Here is a 17,765-nt window from a genome sequence, read left to right on the forward strand (position 1 = left end):
TTTTTTGGTTTTTCGAGACAGGGTTTCTCTGTAGCTTTGGTGCCTGTGTATGCATGGTAGGGGTGGATGATTCGGAAGGACTGGTCTGAGGGTTCTCACATCTCTGTATTGTTCAGCTTCTTACAATAAGCGTGTGATCACTTCTGCAATTAAAAGATAGAGTTTAAAAAAAGAAAAAGAAAGTATAACTATAGAATTCCTTGAGCCAGAAGAAACTACCCAAGTGCTAAGAGCAGTAACTGCAAGAAGAGGCTGAAGCCACCGCTAGGGATACAGCAGGACAGCTTTGGGGGCTGCCGCACCTTGTCCGGTTCCTTTGGATTCTCCCAGGTCTTCAGTGCTACTGCTGGTTGGCTGCGGGTTGCGGTCTTCCAGGTCATAGAGTATTCTGAAGTCCAGTCTCACGCTCCTCTCCTGACACTGCCTCCTGGGTTATTTCTACTAAAGGTTCGCAAGGTACCCCACCCCGCCCTGTTCTGACCCATGCCAACACTGCCTCCCTGCCTCCCTCTCACCACTGTGGGCTCCGTGCCGACTCCTTGGACCCCCTACCAGCTCACTTCAAACCCATGCCAAATGGTGCAGATTCTGCCTCCCAAAACCCTCAGCCCATCTCAGCCTTTCTCAATGTCTACATCATCCTGCTAAATCCCTAGGTGGGTCTGGGCTCCTGTCCCCCTTCAGTCAGAGCTTTGGGATATTGTGAGTGGCACTTCTGTGTCACCCATGTGTGATGGCTGTTGAGACCTATGGAGCCAGGGGACTGCATTGGCAGAGACAGGAGTGCTGCCTTCATGGGGCCCCTGCCTGCAGCCTGGGGTGGCCCGGAAGGAAGGCAGGTCAGCTCTCAGGTCCCAGGCTACTCATAGGGTAATGGGCAATCTGAGTACCCTTCTGCCCGACAGGCCTGCAACTGGAGTATGATGTTCACAAGGACAGGAAGAATAGGTCAGGGATATTTCCAGCATCCAGCTTTGACACCTGTCATCACTCTGACAGTTCAAATTGTCTGCTCTCTTAAGACGGCAATTCCATGGGAATCATGCTCAATCCATGCCAATGGTCAATTGATTTTTGTCTCAAGAAAACAAAACCAAAGACAAGACATGTTAAAATCTGGCTCCCTACATAAGGGAGCGGAGCACAAGATCCTGATAGAGGGAGCATGCTCAGGAAAGTCCCTCCTTCACCCCTACACAGCCTGGTACCTGTGTGGGTAGAGGAGGTAGCTGTCCGAGCATCACTTTCCATTCTCCCGGCAGACAAGTTGGCTAGATCTATGCCCTGAACTCCAGTCTAGACCTTTGGGATTTAAGGAATTAGAAGACTTTTTCCAACAACATCTCACGACACTGAGTGTTGCTGCCATTTTCCAAAGTAGAAAGTGTGGTTCTGACTTTGGACTGGACAAAGACCTGCTGCAGAAACACAGCAGCTAGAGACAGTCTGGGCCCCGGGACTGAGATCTCCAGGGTCTGAGGTTCCAAATTGGGCCCCATCTGGGTGGAGCTTGTTGGAACTGAGCTGGTCAAAAATTAGGAGGCCAATAGCCAAAGGCTCTGGTTTTGTTTTGCTAAAATGGGGTCTCAGTAGCCTTGGGGAGGGTTATGTCATCAAGGCTGATCTCAAACTCAGAGTAGTCCTTTTGCTTCAGCCTCCAGAGTATCGTGATTGCAGGCCAGAGCCACCGAAGCTCAGTGTTCATTGGCGAATCTGTGGAAGGTCCTCTCCGGCATCCCGTTATGGACCACTGAGCCAGGTGGTCGTCAAGCCTTTCTGCCTTACCAGGGAAGGAGGACTCTGTTCTCTCGTGTTTCTATTCTAAAGATACCACAACCTTCCAAACAGTGTGTGTGTGTGTGTGTGTGTGTGTGTGTGTGTGTATCAGACCCAGCCTTGTCACCTTCTGGCTTTTTTATTTTTTTTTTGTGTCCCTCCCCCCCACAGACAGGGTTTCTCTGTGGTTTTGGTGCCTGTCCTGGAACTAGCTCTTGTAGACCAGGCTGGCCTTGAACTCACAGAGATCTACCTGCCTCTGCCTCCCAAGTGCTGGGATTAAAGGTGTGTGCCACCATTGCCTGGTGCCACCATTGCCTGGCTCTTTTTAAACAACGAGGTCATTTCTTTGTTTCTGTTGGAGATCTGGAGACAAAGTCTAAGCACGGGAGGCTCTTCAGGTTGTGGAGGGTCTCTTCCCTTCCTCTTCCCTTCCTCTTTCCTTCCTCTTCCCTTCCCTTCCTCTCTCTTCCCTTCCTCTCTCTTCCCTTCCTCTCTCTTCCCTTCCTCTCTCTTCCCTTCCTCTCTCTTCCCTTCCTCTCTCTTCCCTTCCTCTTCCCTTCCTCTTCCCTTCCTCTTCCCTTCCTCTTCCCTTCCTCTTCCCTTCCTCTTCCCTTCCTCTTCCCTTCCTCTTCCCTTCCCTCTTCCTTTTTCTCTTGGGAAGTGGTTCACCGCAACTCAGATAAGCCTTGAAGTCATGATCCTCCTGCTGGGCATCCTGTGTGCGGCAGGCACAGGTGGCTTGACTCTGTGTGTGTGTGTGTGTGTGTGTGTGTGTGTGTGTGTGTGTGTGTGTGTGTAAGCACCTTGCACAATAGCTGATGTTCATGGTGTAAGGAGGTTAAACACCCATGTCACACTTCACCGCTTCCCTTAAGGGTCGGGCATTGCTTTTGCCTTGCAGAGCCAGACAATGAGGAGCGAGTCTGAACTCTGGAGCTTTTACCATTCTCATCTGTATCCTGAGAAAAGGAAACTCAAATTTCCACTTAGTTTGTTAATCACCAGCCCCTAGGCACTGGGCTTGACGCCCCACACAGCCACCTCCCAGGAGAGCAACCCCAGGTCAGGGAGTTGAAGAAATGTCTCCAGGGCATGCTCTAAGCCCGTGACTGGCTTCAAACTCAGGTCTCTCTTGAAGGGAGCTTTTGCTGTTTTCTCTAAGCTGTCACTTCTGCCACCTTTAGCAGCACTGCTGTCACTGTCTCACTCTGCTTTCCTCTGAGGCTTCTGGAGACAAAGGATTAATACTTCCATGGCTTTGGGGTCAGCTATCAGGGAGAGATAGACGTGCTTAACTAATTTTATAATTTGAAGTGTCCAAAATGGCAGACTTACCCTTTTAAAGACCGAGTCAACCCCAGCTATCCACTATACCTGGGCTGTGGGGTTACCTTATTCCCCCCCCCCCCCCCCGACTTCACATCCAGGTAGCTGATGTGTTACTTCCCTTTCCACAGAGATGTCACTGGCAGACTTGACAAATTATTGAGACACCTCCAGAAGAACTGGGTATTCTTTGTGGGAAGGCTTGCAAGCCTTGGGGCAGCCCTTGCTCGGCTACCTTCTCCTGCCTTTCTAATGCCCGGGCACAGCCTGCTTCCTTGGAATGACATGGAAGAGACTTGTTTGGCAATTACTTCTCTTAAATACCCATGATTCCTAGCCGGATGCCTGCAGCAAGGGCTGGGTCTGTAAAATGACATGGCTCCATTAGGGATGGTGGAAACTATGCATGCTGCTTTTAATAGCATTAAATGCAGCCTGGCAGAGCCTCCCTTCTCCCTCGGCTCCACGCGCTCGGCTCCTGGACTGAGAGCATTGGTGTCTCCTCGGGGCAGCGGATGGACCTCAATCGACTCCAGACTCAGTATGTCTGTCGCAGGCAGTAAGCTCTGGCCTGTTACACTGGAGACCCGGACATAATTTTCTGGCCCAAGAAAATGAACTTTTGGCATCCTTCTTATGTCACCAGCATAAGGCTGTAAAAAGAGTTTAGGACTGGGAGTGAGTCAACACGGGCCTGGTCCCAGGACTGCCGTGTGTTAGCTGTGGGACTGTCTTTTCCCCGGCCGTCCTCCCTTCTTCTATGCCACTGCTTACTTCCCTTGCAGCAACTCAGGGTTCGATCCCGTGAAGAATATCTGCAGCGGTATATTTCTTTGTCATAACAGGGCTCTGTCTGCATCTGCAGCAGGGCTTTCTAAAGTAAAGGGAATGGAATACTGAACTTACTTTTTAAATTTTATTTCATTCTTTTCAAATAGCTAATGTTTGTTAGTATGGCTGCCTATCTTATAAATTTATTATGCTTCCTTTTTTTGAAATTTATGTTGCCCAGGCTGCCCTGAAACTCCTGTTCCTTTTGCTTTGCCTCGGGAGTGCTGGGGCTTACAGGTGTTCACCACCACATCTGTATTGTAAATTAATTTGTAAATAATATAGATAGGAGGCATTTTTCCCTCTGAAGGGGAGCTGAGATCAAAAGTGGAGACTCTGTAGGGACAGGCATGTAAAGTTGAGGCTCTACACAAAGGCGGGGCTCCCTGCCCCTCCTGTGAGGTTCTGGGCGCTATGCCATCCTCCCTGGGATAGTTTACCAGAGCTCTGGGTGGAGAGGCCTAGACAAACAGCGGACCGAGAATGGTCTGGAATCTACCACTTGATCGACACGTGCCTAATCTCTGTGAGCTTCTTGCCAGACATGTTAATTAGGGGTAACAAAGGACAGCCCATCTCAAGTATATAGTGAAATAATACGGATAAAATCCATGCATCGCTGGGCGGTGGTGGCGCACGCCTTTAATCCCAGCACTCAGGAGGCAGAGGCAGGCAGATCTTTGTGAGTTCGAGGCCAGCCTGGTCTACAAGAGCTAGTTCCAGGACAGGCTCCAAAGCTACAGAGAAATCCTGTCTCGAAAAACCAAAAAAAAAGAAAAAAAAATTGAAGAAAAACCCATGCATCATCCAAGTCTCTATCCTTCCTGCCAGTCTGGGATGCCAGCCTGCATAGGTTTCATTTTAGATGCTTAAAAGATGTGAGACTTTTCTTTTTCTCCAGGGAAATTCTATTTATTGCTTTTGGGGGACTTTATTGCTCTTCCTGTCTCATGGTTAAGCCTCCTCTTCCAGATGCCAAAGCCTGGACCCATGTGTAGTTAGGTGTACGGTGCCAACCACAGGCAACAGGAGAGCCAGTCTGGGAAGCATCACACCTGGTCCTTTCCGAACCCTGATAGGTGGCACTGCCAGGGTCTCGGAGTTCAGTGCCACAGAGTCTTGAGGGGCGGGTCTACTTCCTTTTTTCCGTCTGTGCATATGTCATCCCATCCCGAGTCCCACCCCCCTTCCATCCATTCTCCTCTGCTCCTCTTTAGAAAAGGGCAGGCCTCCCATGGATATTGAGGGTCAGCCGTGGTGTATCAAGTTGCAATGAGACTAGGCACCTCTTCGTCTATTAAGGCTGGATGGGGCAAATCCGTAGGAGAAAAGAAAGGGTCCCCAGGCAACAGAGTCAGAGACAGCCCCTGTTCCCACTGTTAGGAGTCCCACAGGAAAACCTAGTTACACAACACATATGCATAACTTCTGTGCAGAGGGCCTCGGTCAGTCCCACGCAGGCTCCCTGGTTGTGGGTCCAGTCTCTGTGAGCTCCTATGTGCCCAGGTTAGTTGGTTTTGTGGATTTTCTTGTGGTGCCCTTGACACCACTGAATCCTTCTATCCTTCCTCTCCCTCTTCCGCAGGATTCCCTGAGCACGGCCTAATGTTTGTCTCCCGATCTCACCGCTGTGAGGAAGGGGCAGCTTGGGAGTTTGCCTCTTATTCAAAGTCCACCACAAACTCCATGACATTGGGAATAAATCAGTTGTGAGAAGAAGGCTGGCTGTGGTGGCACACAACTGTAATCCCAGAATTCTGGAGGCGGAGGGAAGAGGATCAGGAAGTTCAGGGCTAGTCTTGACCACATATCAAGTTGGAGATCAGCCTACTATGTGAGACCCTATCTCAAAATACAACACCCCCCACGCCCCCCCTTCAAACAGTGCCTCCCACTTTGCCATGGTGGGATCAGCGACCTTAGGCAGTCTTTCTTGTATTCAGTTTCAACCATTTTAAAAAAAATCAACGTTCTAGATTTAAGGACCAAATGAGATGCTTCCAAATAAAACAACAAAAAGCAAAAGAACTGTATCACGGAGCTTCCTGGTCCGTTAGTCCATGCTTATTCCTGCATTTCCAAGCGCGGCGGGGGTGGGGGGGGGGGGGGCACACGGGACTAGCCAAAACCGAAACGTGGCTTTTTATATGCTTCGGGCAGGGGGGAATGATTACCAAAGTGTGGGCCAATGTCATTGGTTCCGAGAGGTGGATGATTTAGCAGTATCACCTGCCTTATCGTTATCCTTGTGCCGCCTGCATCCTTGGCTTCTGAGGAGGCCAATTTCCGGCACCCACAGGAAAGCCCATGGCTGTGGCTGGGAACAATCGGCCACAGTGCTCCCTGCCTGCTGTTGATCCTTTCATTTCCTCCAGCGGGCTCCTGCCGGGGCCCTTGGTTCTGAGTTCTCCGCTGCTCTTTTCGACCAATCCCTCACCGCAGCCCTGAGCACCCGGCCGCTCTGGCAAGTTTGCTGTCCAGCTACTGCTCCGCATGGCAAGATGGCTAATTGGGACGTGAGCCCAGCCAAATGGCAAGAAAGATTTCAAGGAGCCCGTTCAGGGGACCTTAAATATCCTCACCACAACTTTACAGCCCAGGCCGCCACGGAGGAAGCGTGAGTCAGTCTGAGGCGGAGGCGAGGCTGCTGCTGAGGGAAGGCCTCGGCAATGACATTTTTCACGCTTTTAATAAACCACCGTATTATTAGAACTCACTAAAGCTGAATTTAATGAAAGTCTTGGGCCCTAAGGCCTGAATTTTTCTTTTGTTTTGCAAAATGAAACCAACTGGTCCAATTCAAATTAATCCCAGGAAAAAACCATAGATTTTTAATTATGTTTCTTTCTTTTCTTTCTTTCTCTCTCCCCTTCTCCTTGCTCTCATTTTCAAGTTTCACTGGACTACACACTCTCTCTCTCGGAAGAAAAGGAGCGGTAGAGGATGAAGTACAGACACGTCCTCTGGTCGTCAGCAATTTCTCTGTGGGAAATTTAAGGAAAGTGACTGACGGGGACTTTTAAGAGAGAAGGAGACGCAACACCACCACCAACCGCGCGCGCGGCTCTCTCCCTGCACCTGAGACCCAATGTGATTTAAAAGTCAAATTTATGGCGGCGCTTTCAATCAGGCCTGTGGACCAGCCACGCCCACACAACACTGGTGATCCTAAGCAGAAATAATGAGGACAAACTCTTAATTTTTCAAACTGCTGGGGTTGAGTCCCTTGGAAACTACCCTGGGGGGTGGTTAGGGGAGGGACTGGAACCAACTGCCATGCACCTGGCCTCCAAGGGCTCAGCAGCCCGGCAGGAAATCGCTCCTCGGCAGCTTCTGGACCTGTAGGAGCTCGTGAAAAGACACCTTTCCCGGCTTACAGCTATGTTCATAAACAAAACAAATGCGCACGGTCCAACCCGCGACCCGTTTGGGCATCTATTTGCCCAACCTAGAGTCGGCTTTCAAATGCCTCCTTGTCCTTGTGGAGCGGGCAGGAGCAACACCCGCCCGCCCTTGAATCCTGTTCCCTCCCTACTTGTCCTTCTGTAGGGCCATCCATCTCTGGGCGCTGGAACTTCCAACTGAGCCCCCAGGCTGCCCAGCAAACAAAGGTGGGCAAGAGGGCCTATTTCAAACACAGCCTGCGGCACCCTGGGGCGGGCAGAGAGGGGGTTGGGAAGGGCCTGCCTGGGCCGCCTTTGTCTTGGCCCATTTCTCCTTTTGGGATCAGGCTGGGCTCTGATTCCTGCAGGGAAGTCCCTGCTTGGCATCGAGGCTGGCCTCAGGCATAAGATCCTAATTATTTGAATGGTATTTGTTTTCATAGCTCTTTCTCTCTCTTTTTTAATGTGTCCAGGTCGATGGCATTTTAATGCCTTATTAAACAGGGGTTTACTGCAGTCTGTCTGTGGAGTCTCTGGGACCATGCCTGTACTTTGTGTGCAGGGATTTTTATCTTTCCTGCTGGCCGAAAATATTTTCCGAATTCCCTATAAAAGTTTTTGAGATTTCCTAAGACAAATAGAGCCCCACCAGCTCCGAAATGACCCCTATGCTGTTGAAATTACAGACACAGGCCCTCGCTCTTGTTTACACTAAGAACTGAACTGAACTTGTATTCATTCACCGCCCTTCTCAGCGCAACGAATTTGCTCCACCAATGTGCCGGCACATAAAAGCATAGCCTACCTGGGATGTCTCCCCATAGCCCGTCTTATACTGGTTTCTTCCAGCCACTCAGGTGGTCACCTGGCCTTTGAAGACAACATCCTGGCTGTGAGGTTGACAGAAAAGCCCCGTGGAGGCAACAACTGGACCAGAAGAGCGTGGAAACTTCGAGAAGGAAATCAGCTGAGTTCTTACGTTTATGCGACAGTGTTTAAGAGTTAGTGAAAAAGGATGGTTGTTTCGCACACATTAATTTAGCGGTTACAGGAAGCCACAGGTCAGGCTGCTCAGTGTAGAAAAGAATTCGTGCCTGCATACAGGTGCATAGGGTGTGTGCCTGTGGTTACGCACACACGCGTGCACATACACATGTGTGCACACACACACATCTGCATATGTACAAACCTCAAGACTGACAACAGCAGCAAAAGCCAATCTCAGTTTCTTCACTCAAAAATGGAAATAAAATTGCAATGTCGGAGACGTAGCAGCTCAGTTGATGGAGTGTTGGCCTACGATGTACAAAGCTCTGGGCCTCATTCCCAGCATCACATCAACTGTATGTGACAGCACATGCCTGTGATCCTAGTACTCGGGTGGTGTGGCAGGAGGACCAGAAGTTTAAGGTCATTCTCTGCTGCACAGGGAAGTCAAGGCCAGCCTGGGCTATGCGAGACCCTGTGGCCATAACAAATACATAAGGAGAAAACTGCAGTGGGGGCAAATATGAACAGAGTAAAATGGTTTTATATATAGATGACAACGTTGAAATGGAATCCTTTGTCTTGTATAGTTAACAAAAAACACTAAAAAACAAAATGAGATTAAACACGAAGAAAAACCACACACGTATATATTGCAGTGTTGTTGTTGAGATCTTCCGGACATGTTTGATGTATATAAGCATCTGGCCCAGAGGCCCAATGGTCGAGCACTTGCCTAGCGTGGCCAGCGCCCTGGGTTCGATCTACTGACTGAGAAACAACAAGCAAACCTTAGTAACTGGCACAAGTGTTTAGACATCACTACGACCTCACTGTTTCAGGAGGTCCTTCAAGACTGATGGGCAGATGTACAGCCATCCCGTGACGTGGGTTCTGGATAGGGGCTGGAGAATGGGAGACCCGAGCACTGAGTCAGGATGGGGGTCCTGTACAACTCTAAGCTTTAGAACAAGCACGTGGATTTAGGTCCGCTCTAAACCCAGGTAGGCTCTGTTATCCATAGCAAGGACACGCTGCATTGACCTCAGCTTCTGCGATGCCGCTTCACGATGAACTCAACCGCATGGGTTCTATTGAGGTGGCATTGTGAAGCCTTCCCATGCCAGCTCTTTAACCACCAGAAAGCGCCTTCCACTTTGACTTCACCGGATCATTTTTGAGATCATCTTGTTGACGCTTCATTAAAAATACCACTTATAGCCGGGCGGTGGTGGCGCACGCCTTTAATCCCAGCACTCGGGAGGCAGAGGCAGGCGGATCTCTGTGAGTTCGAGACCAGCCTGGTCTACAAGAGCTAGTTCCAGGACAGGCTCCAAAACCACAGAGAAACCCTGTCTCGAAAAAAAAAAAACAATAAAAATACGACTTATAACATTCAAGACAAACATCTTGGGAAAAGACTAGTAGAGGTGTGTAGCCCAGGCGAATCCTCCCTTCTTTCTCAGTGTCTGCCGGGACTGGGCAGGTCACAAGCAACGATGGGAGCCGCTTTAAGGCTGCGGTAGGCAAGGATCATTAATAAGGGCTTGAGTTCATGCTTCTACGGTTGAAGTCAGCATTCATCTAACCAGGGCTTTGGGTCCGAGTTGTTTGTTTCTGCTTTAGCTGTTTATGGTGAAGCTCAGTATCAATTCCTCTGCTAGGCTTACCTTTCAGTTAAAAGTCAAGCTTCTGGCAGCCCTGGAGAATAACAGTGGAGGGACTTCCACAAAAAATAAGAGAACCTAACATAAGTCTGAGGGACAGGCGGCACAGCTGGGACTCCACACACAGATCCACATGCGTGATGCCTGGGTTGTGGGTGGACAGAGGCACGGTGGGAAAGATGCTGCTAGGCCCGCTGATATTCACATGAAACAAAATGAAGTGCAATGCCTGACTCATACCACATGCCTTCATTTCGGATTGATGTGGTCCAAATATGAAATATGAACAACAATATGTTTAAAGACTTGGAAGACAGTGCCGTGACCTTGGCCAACCACAATAAAAGACTGACACGTATGCAGGGAGCCGGACAGAATCGCCATTACAAGATGGCGCTGACATCCTGTCCCGTTGAAAATAAACAACTCCATATATGGCTATGCCTTTGGGAGCTGCGTGTCCCCTGCTTCCCGCATGTGGGGTGGTTAAGGGCCCTTGGGCCTATCCCGATGCAGTCTGGTGTCAGCTGATGGTGGCAACCAATCACAGGGCGACCCGTGTGCCTACTCCCTATATAAGCAGCTGCTTTAGTGCTCTGGGGGGTGGGCCTCGCTTCCCGCTCCCCCTCAACCAAGAGGCACTCCAATAAAGCGTGATCTGAGAAGAATCCTAATCCTCGTGTGGTGGTTGTTCTTCCTCGCTGGTCGAGAAGTTCGCCGCACATGTAGTCAGCTAAAATCCTATGTGTTTTGAAATATGCCATTAACACAACAAGGCGCTCAGTGCAGAACAGGAGACAATTGAGATTTTATGTTTATGCAATACACATATGTGTTTATTCATATACACATATATATGTTTATTCTTATATATACATATTTTAGGGTCAAATCTAGACTAAATATAGACAGAAAGCCCTATAGAATAATGTAAAAAGACTTGTACGGGGCCATTTGCAACAGAATATAGACGTAGGGATGTCTTCTTCAATTGCTTTTCTACTTTATTATGCATTTATTGGTATGTATTGTGTGAGGATGCACGGACACACAGGTATGTGGAAGTGAGGGAAATCTTGGGTGTTAGCCCTTCCCTCTGCGGTGTTTGAGGCACAGTCTCTTGCTGTTTGCCTGTGTGTACTCCAGGCTGATGTGCGGGCATCGGTTTATTGCAGGACTGGATTACTATGGTTACAAAGATGTATCATCAGGCCAGCTTTTACATGGGTTTCAGGGATCGGGACTTGTACAGCCAGGGCTTTTACCCACTGAGCCCTCTCCGAGTCCTTTTCGTCAGATCCATTTAACCCTTGCCTTCCTTGATTTTGTGTACAGTGCCTCAGTGTTTCCAGGGCTCCAGGCAACCGTAAATTGCCCTCTGCCGATCTCACATAACCAGTTCCCATGTACCAACCGTCGGCACTGTGCTTGTGGCCATGACGCTCAATCTGAATCTATCTTTCTCGATGGTAGCTTCGGACTACCTGCGCATCTTCAAACCTTTGGATGTGTTTTAAAGAGCTAGCTCTCAGTTCTGGGATTGGACAAATGTGCTGTCTTTTGTTATTAATAAAAATTTACACACATCTTTTAAGTCTGTAACTGCATCCTCAAGGACATCTGGATGGCTGCCACCAGGCCGTCTCTTGGGAACACTGCCTAGTTGTCCCGTCTTTCTGTTCTCGCTCTTCTGCAGTGCCCCAGTTGGCAGGCTTCCGCCTTTCACTGTCTTTTCAGGATCCTGGCCACACCTATTCCTGTAACCTCATGACCACACAATCCCCATTCAGATGAGGGGCTGACACCGGCTTGATAAAGCGTTGAGGACCTTTTGTATTGGCTTACAATTGCCGCACTCAGCAAACCCAACCAATCGCCATGTCTACTCCTTAAACCACAAATGGTGAGACCCCCACCCTCCCAGTCACCTCTTGGGATAAGGAAAATAAGGTTCAGGTACCACAGGGGTCCTTTAGGGATGTGGACACTGGCCATGTTTTCTTGGAAATTCCCTCAACATCCTGGGTAGTACTGATTGATGGTTTTTGTCGATCTTAGATTATTTTCACATTCAGGTTTTCCCATGATAAATATTTTCTCCATTTGAGAAGTATATTCTCTTATTTGAGGAAGTGATTCATTCATTTCTTAATACTTCAGTGGAAAGAACACCATTTAAAATGGTAAAATTTCCCAGGTGTAGGTCGAGTTCTGATTGGTTACCTTTTTTGTTGCTGTGGCAACATACTTGAGTTTTGCAACCTAAGGAAATGAGAATTTATTTGGGCTCACAGTTTGAGGGTGCAGTCCACCACAGTGGGAAAGACATGGCAGCGGAGTTTGGGGAAACTGGTCCCATAGTCTGTGGGTAAGAGAGAGAGGTTGAGTACCGGTAACTTAGTTTAATTTCTCCTTTTTATAGAGTCCAGGGTCCCCACTGTCTGGATAGAGTCCAGGGTCCCCACTGTCTGGAACAGTGTGGCTCACCCTCATGGTGGCTCTTTCTCTCCTCAATTAACTCAATCTAGGAAAGTCCTCACAGACATCCCCGGAGGCTCGTTTCCATGGTGATTCTAGGTCCTATCAAGTATACAGTCAAGATCAACCATCACAAAGTGCCACTTTGTATGCACGGTACACCAATCATTTCTGCATTTTTTTTGAGAACAACATATGCAGGCAATTCAGATATGACTAGATCAGCTTGTTCTGATGCCCACATCAAAGCCTCAGTGGTTGCTGGGGTAGAGTTTAGACCACAAGCAGAGGCCTGATACCTCCAAGGGCAGATACATTTGGAAGCAGAACACAGAAGGTGCTAGGGAAGAGGGACTTGGTCCTGCCTCAAATGTTGTGACAGACTTCTCAGACTCCCCATGGGAGGCCTCACTCTCTCTGAGGAATGGATGGGGAGTGGGGTGGAGGGAAGGTGAGGGGAGCGGGAGGAGAGGAGGGAGAGAGAACTGGAATTGGTATTTAAAAGAAAAAGAAAAACCTGGGAAAGCTTAAACTCTGCATTCATTTCTGAAGAGCTTTCCTTTCTTTTTAAAAAGAAAATGCGCTTAGTTGAAGCAGAGAAATTTCACAGGAAATCAGACCCCAAGCCTCTCCTTGAGGAACTTTTAGGTCTCAGCCTGGAGGGGAGCCACGTAAGCACTTCTGATAGTATCTTCTCATCCTTCTACAGATGGCTGCTCTCTACCTCTCTTCTCTAAGCTCCTGCGACCCCGAGAGAGAAATGCACAAACCGGGACATACCTAGTAATTGCAGCATCTTCCTCAGGGCTCCGAGATGCAGGGAAGACAGATCTGTAGTCTAGGAGATTTGTCATGGGTACCACTGAAGCCAAACCCTTGTGGTAATTACTGCCTACAGCTCGGGCCACAAGAAAGTGGTCTCCTTAAGCTCTTTCCCATGTATCATGTGTCTCTAAACCTAACACTTTCCTTATTTGTGTTTACACTCTATGTGGCATTTGTTTGGATACTTTCTCGTTATGTTTTTCTCTTTAAGTGGGCATTTCTGAGATGGAATAGGACCACACTTTCTGTTTTAACGCAGCTACTTTTTTGTTTGTTTGTTTGTTTTTTGAGACAGGATTTCTCTGTGCAGCTGTAGAGCCTGTCCTGGAACTCACTTTGTAGACTGGACTGGCTTTGAACTCACAGAGATTCTCCTAAATGCTGAGATTAAAGGCGTGTGCCACCACTGCCCTGCTTAACACGGCTACTTATTCATCACTTAGGTCCAGTAGTTTTTATTTGGTGGTCATCTTCGTCTTCTGTCTTCTTTCTTTTTCTTCTTCCTTCTTGGTATGGAGCTGACTATGTAGCCCTAGCTGGTCTTGAACTCACAGTCCTACCTGCCTCAGCCTTCCTGGTGTTGGTATTAAAGACCCGTGTCACCACACTCTGTTCTCTTCCCTTTGTTTTTTTTCCCCTAATTATTGTTGTTAGAAAAAAAATAACCTTGACCACAGTGATAACTAAGAGTAATAATAGACCTGGTGTCCTGATTTTTTTTTTTATTAAAAAATTTTGTGTGCGGGGACTGGAGTGAAGGCTCAGTGGTTAAAAGCACCAACTGCTTTACCAGAACACCCAGGGTCAATTCCTAGCACCCATATGGCAGTTAACAACTGTCTGTAACTCTAAGATCTGACAGTCTCACATAGACATACATGCAGGCAAAACACCAGTGCAAATCAAATAAAGATGAATATGTTATTTTAAAAAAATTATTTGCACTGTATGCATATATATATATATATATATATATATATATATATATATATATATATATATATATATATATATATATATATATATATATATATATAAAATGTGCTTGCTTTCTTCACATGGAGGACAGAAGACAGAATCAGATCTCTTGGAACTGGAATTACAAACAGCTGTGAGCTGCCTTGTGGAACTGAACTTGGCTTTTCTGGAAGAGCAGCCAGTGCTCTTAACCACTGAGCAATCAATCTCTGCCTGTCCTGACTTTTTTCCTTTCTTTTTTGAGACAGGGTTTCTCTGAGTAGACCTGGCTGTCCTGGAACTTGCTCTGTAGACCAGGCTGGCCTCAAACTCAGAGATCTGCCTTCCCCTGCCTCCAGAGTGCTGGGATTAAGGGCACGCACCACCACTGCCTGGCTTGACTTTTTATTTGAAGTCCTTCTAGTGTTTTATTCTTTGGACATATGTGTGGTATATACGGGTGTGTTCTTATTGGTGTGTGGAGGCGAAAGGTCAACATCATGTGTCATCCTTGATCCCTCTCCATCTTATTTTTGGGGACAGGGTCTCTCACTGAACTTGGAGTCACTGATTCAGCTGGGTTGGCTAGCCCATGCGATCTCAAAGGACATCCCTGTCTCTCTGCACCCAGCATTGGGGACTGCAGATGAATGCCACCATTCTCGACTTTTCTATATGCTAGAGATCTGAACTCAGGTCCTCATTTCCCCAGCCCCCTGCCCCCCAGGGCTTTATTCTTAGCTTTCTTTTATTATGTATTTGATTATTACATCTGTTTCCATTTGTCTATCATCTATCTCTCATCATTATTTTTTTTCCTTGCCATCTGAATGGTCTCTTTTATAGTTAACCCAACGCTCTGGATTTGCATGATGCCCGTGTCCAATAAAGAGATGGCGTTTCTCTCAAGTGCGGACGTCTGCGTTCCTGTTGCTATCTGAGATCCTGTAGATACCCCACATTGGATGCCTTCAAAGCTGAACTCAATCCCTGACAAGGAAAGCCCCTCCCCCAATGGCTCTAGGCAGACTCTGCTGATGTGCCCAGCACCTGGGCAGCCTGAGTTAGAAACCTTGTCTCTCTCTGCTCTTCCCTCTCCTCACATAGACATGAAAATGCTTTTCTGAAGCCGTACATGTAAAAAGGGGGGGGGGCGGGGGAGGGAACGTGAGTCAAATAATCCCAAGCTAACTCCAAAAGATTTCAATTATTATTCTTTAACTACTGGAACAGAAACGGGAGGTCCAACCTCAAAGTGTGGAGCTTGGGCAGGCCAGTGGTTTTCTCAGGGTACCCAAAAGATCACGCCCCAACCTGATCCAGCCTCTTAAAGGTCATTGGCTGATGGAGGTTCCCCATCACTTTTCCACAAGACCAAAGTCGGAAAAATGCAGAACCAGAATCTTTCACGCACAAGTCACTGAATGATGTGAATGTGACATGGTCTCAATATGTGTAGTAGCAAAAATGAAAAACAAAAACAAAAACAAAAACAAAAAAAAGCCCAAACAGTTAAAAATTGAAAGTAGGGCTGGAATGTAGGTCATTTGGTAGAGTGCATCCCGAGCATGCGTGAGACCCTGGGTTCCGTCCCCAGCTCCCCATAAACTGATACAGTGATGCAAGCTTGGAATCCTGGCACTAAGATGCAGGGATGGGGAACTAGAAATTTGGGGTCATCTGTTGCTACAGAGTGAATTCAAAGTCAACCTGGCTATGGGAGACTGTCTCAAAAAGAAAACAACCTCACAGAAAAAAACACCCCAAGCTAAACCAAAGCAAACAACTCCAAACTAAAACAAACAATCCCCAAACTAAAACAAAAACAACAAAACTAGCAACAGACATTGTACCACAAGAAAGTTTCAACACAGACTTCCAGAGAAGATGCTAGCATAGCTTGTGGAAACTCTGTGGCAGGATGTTTTTCTCACTGTGAAAGGTCCGGCAGAGCTGAATTTCCCTGTGCTTAAATTGGAGGGCAGAGAATCAGCAAGCATGGACAGGGTGACCTGGAACGTGGAGCTGTCGTGGGAAAAGAAATGAGAGAGAGAAAGAGAGAGAGAGAGAGAGACAGACAGACAGAGACAGAGACGAGACAGAGAAGGTAGAGGAAGCCAGACCAAAACAGAGGAAGCCCCTTTCCCCCTGAGAAACATCCTGTGAAATGGGGTCATTAGGACAGAGACACCCCACATTCACTTCCCCCTCTGCCGCTGCTGTACAGTGCTGGTCACTCCCCTGGGACCCTCGTAAAAGTAGACTAAGCAGAACCGCGCTGGTGAGAGTGGTGCTGAAGGAAGCTGAGGGTGACAGGAATAAAAGGAAGAATGGCCCCTCACATCACCTCCCTCACCTCCCTTGAGGCTGCAGGGCTGGCAGCCACCCAGATTCCAAGGACAGCTCAGGACTGTGCCCTTTCTTCAAGGAAGTAGGGGGTGGGGGTGGCGTGGAAAGGGGAGGGCTTTGTGAAGGGAGGACAGAGGATTGGCCAGGGTGCAGAGGGGCTAACACAAGAAAACTATAACCGGGCTGGAGAGATGGCTCAGAGGTTAAGAGCATTGCCTGCTCTTCCAAAGGTCCTGAGTTCAATTCCCAGCAAACACATGGTGGCTCACAACCATCTGTAATGAGATCTGGTGCCCTCTTCTGGCCTGCAGGCAACACACAGACAGAATATTGTATACATAATAAATAAATATTTAAAAAAAAAAAAAGAAAGAAAACTATAACCGTGTCACATGGATGGGGATGGCTTGTGCGAAGGACAGAGGATTGACGGTGGTGAAAATCAAACGAGATGGAATACCTGAGAACCCCACACATGATGACGTCATGTGTATACCACCTACAGCACCAATGCAGGTTGATGTGAACTACCCAGAATTGGAACGGCACCTCTGGCCATAGTCAAGACTACTTCATGTTAGGTAAGCAGCCTATTTTTTTTTTTTGCATATGCCTGTTGGTGTGGTGTGCATGTGCATACGTGTTAGTATGTCTATGTTTGAGTGTGTGTGGGGAGGTGCATATGCCTCTGTGTGTGTGGAGTGGCATTCCAATTGTATTTTAATAAATAAAGACCGCCTGAAGATCTGAGAGTAAAACAGTCTCACTGGTCAACCTTACAGACCAGATTGTGGTAACACACACCTTTAATCCCAGTAGCCACACTAGTTGCCATAGAAACTGGGCGGTGCATGCCTTTAATGATGGTGATGCACACCTTTAATCCCAGCCCTAGGGAGGATTATAAAACGGGAGGAAACAGCTCTCAACAGTCTCATTCTGAGATTCCAGGAGGCAGGATCGCCCTTTTAGAATGAGGTCAAGGTCAAGGTAAGAGCCAGTACCTGGCTGCTTTGCTTTTCGGATGTTCAGGATGATCCCCAGTTTCTGACCCTGAGTCTTTATTAATTGTGCTTTGTGTGTGTGTGTATACAGATATGCGTGCGCACGCCCGTAGAGGCCAGAGGCTGACAGGGATCTTCCTCGTTGCTCTCTCACCTTGTTCGCTGAGGTAGAGTCTCAG

Source organism: Microtus ochrogaster, chromosome 7 (assembly GCF_000317375.1).
Source record: "Microtus ochrogaster isolate Prairie Vole_2 chromosome 7, MicOch1.0, whole genome shotgun sequence".
Classification (NCBI taxonomy): domain Eukaryota; kingdom Metazoa; phylum Chordata; class Mammalia; order Rodentia; family Cricetidae; genus Microtus; species Microtus ochrogaster.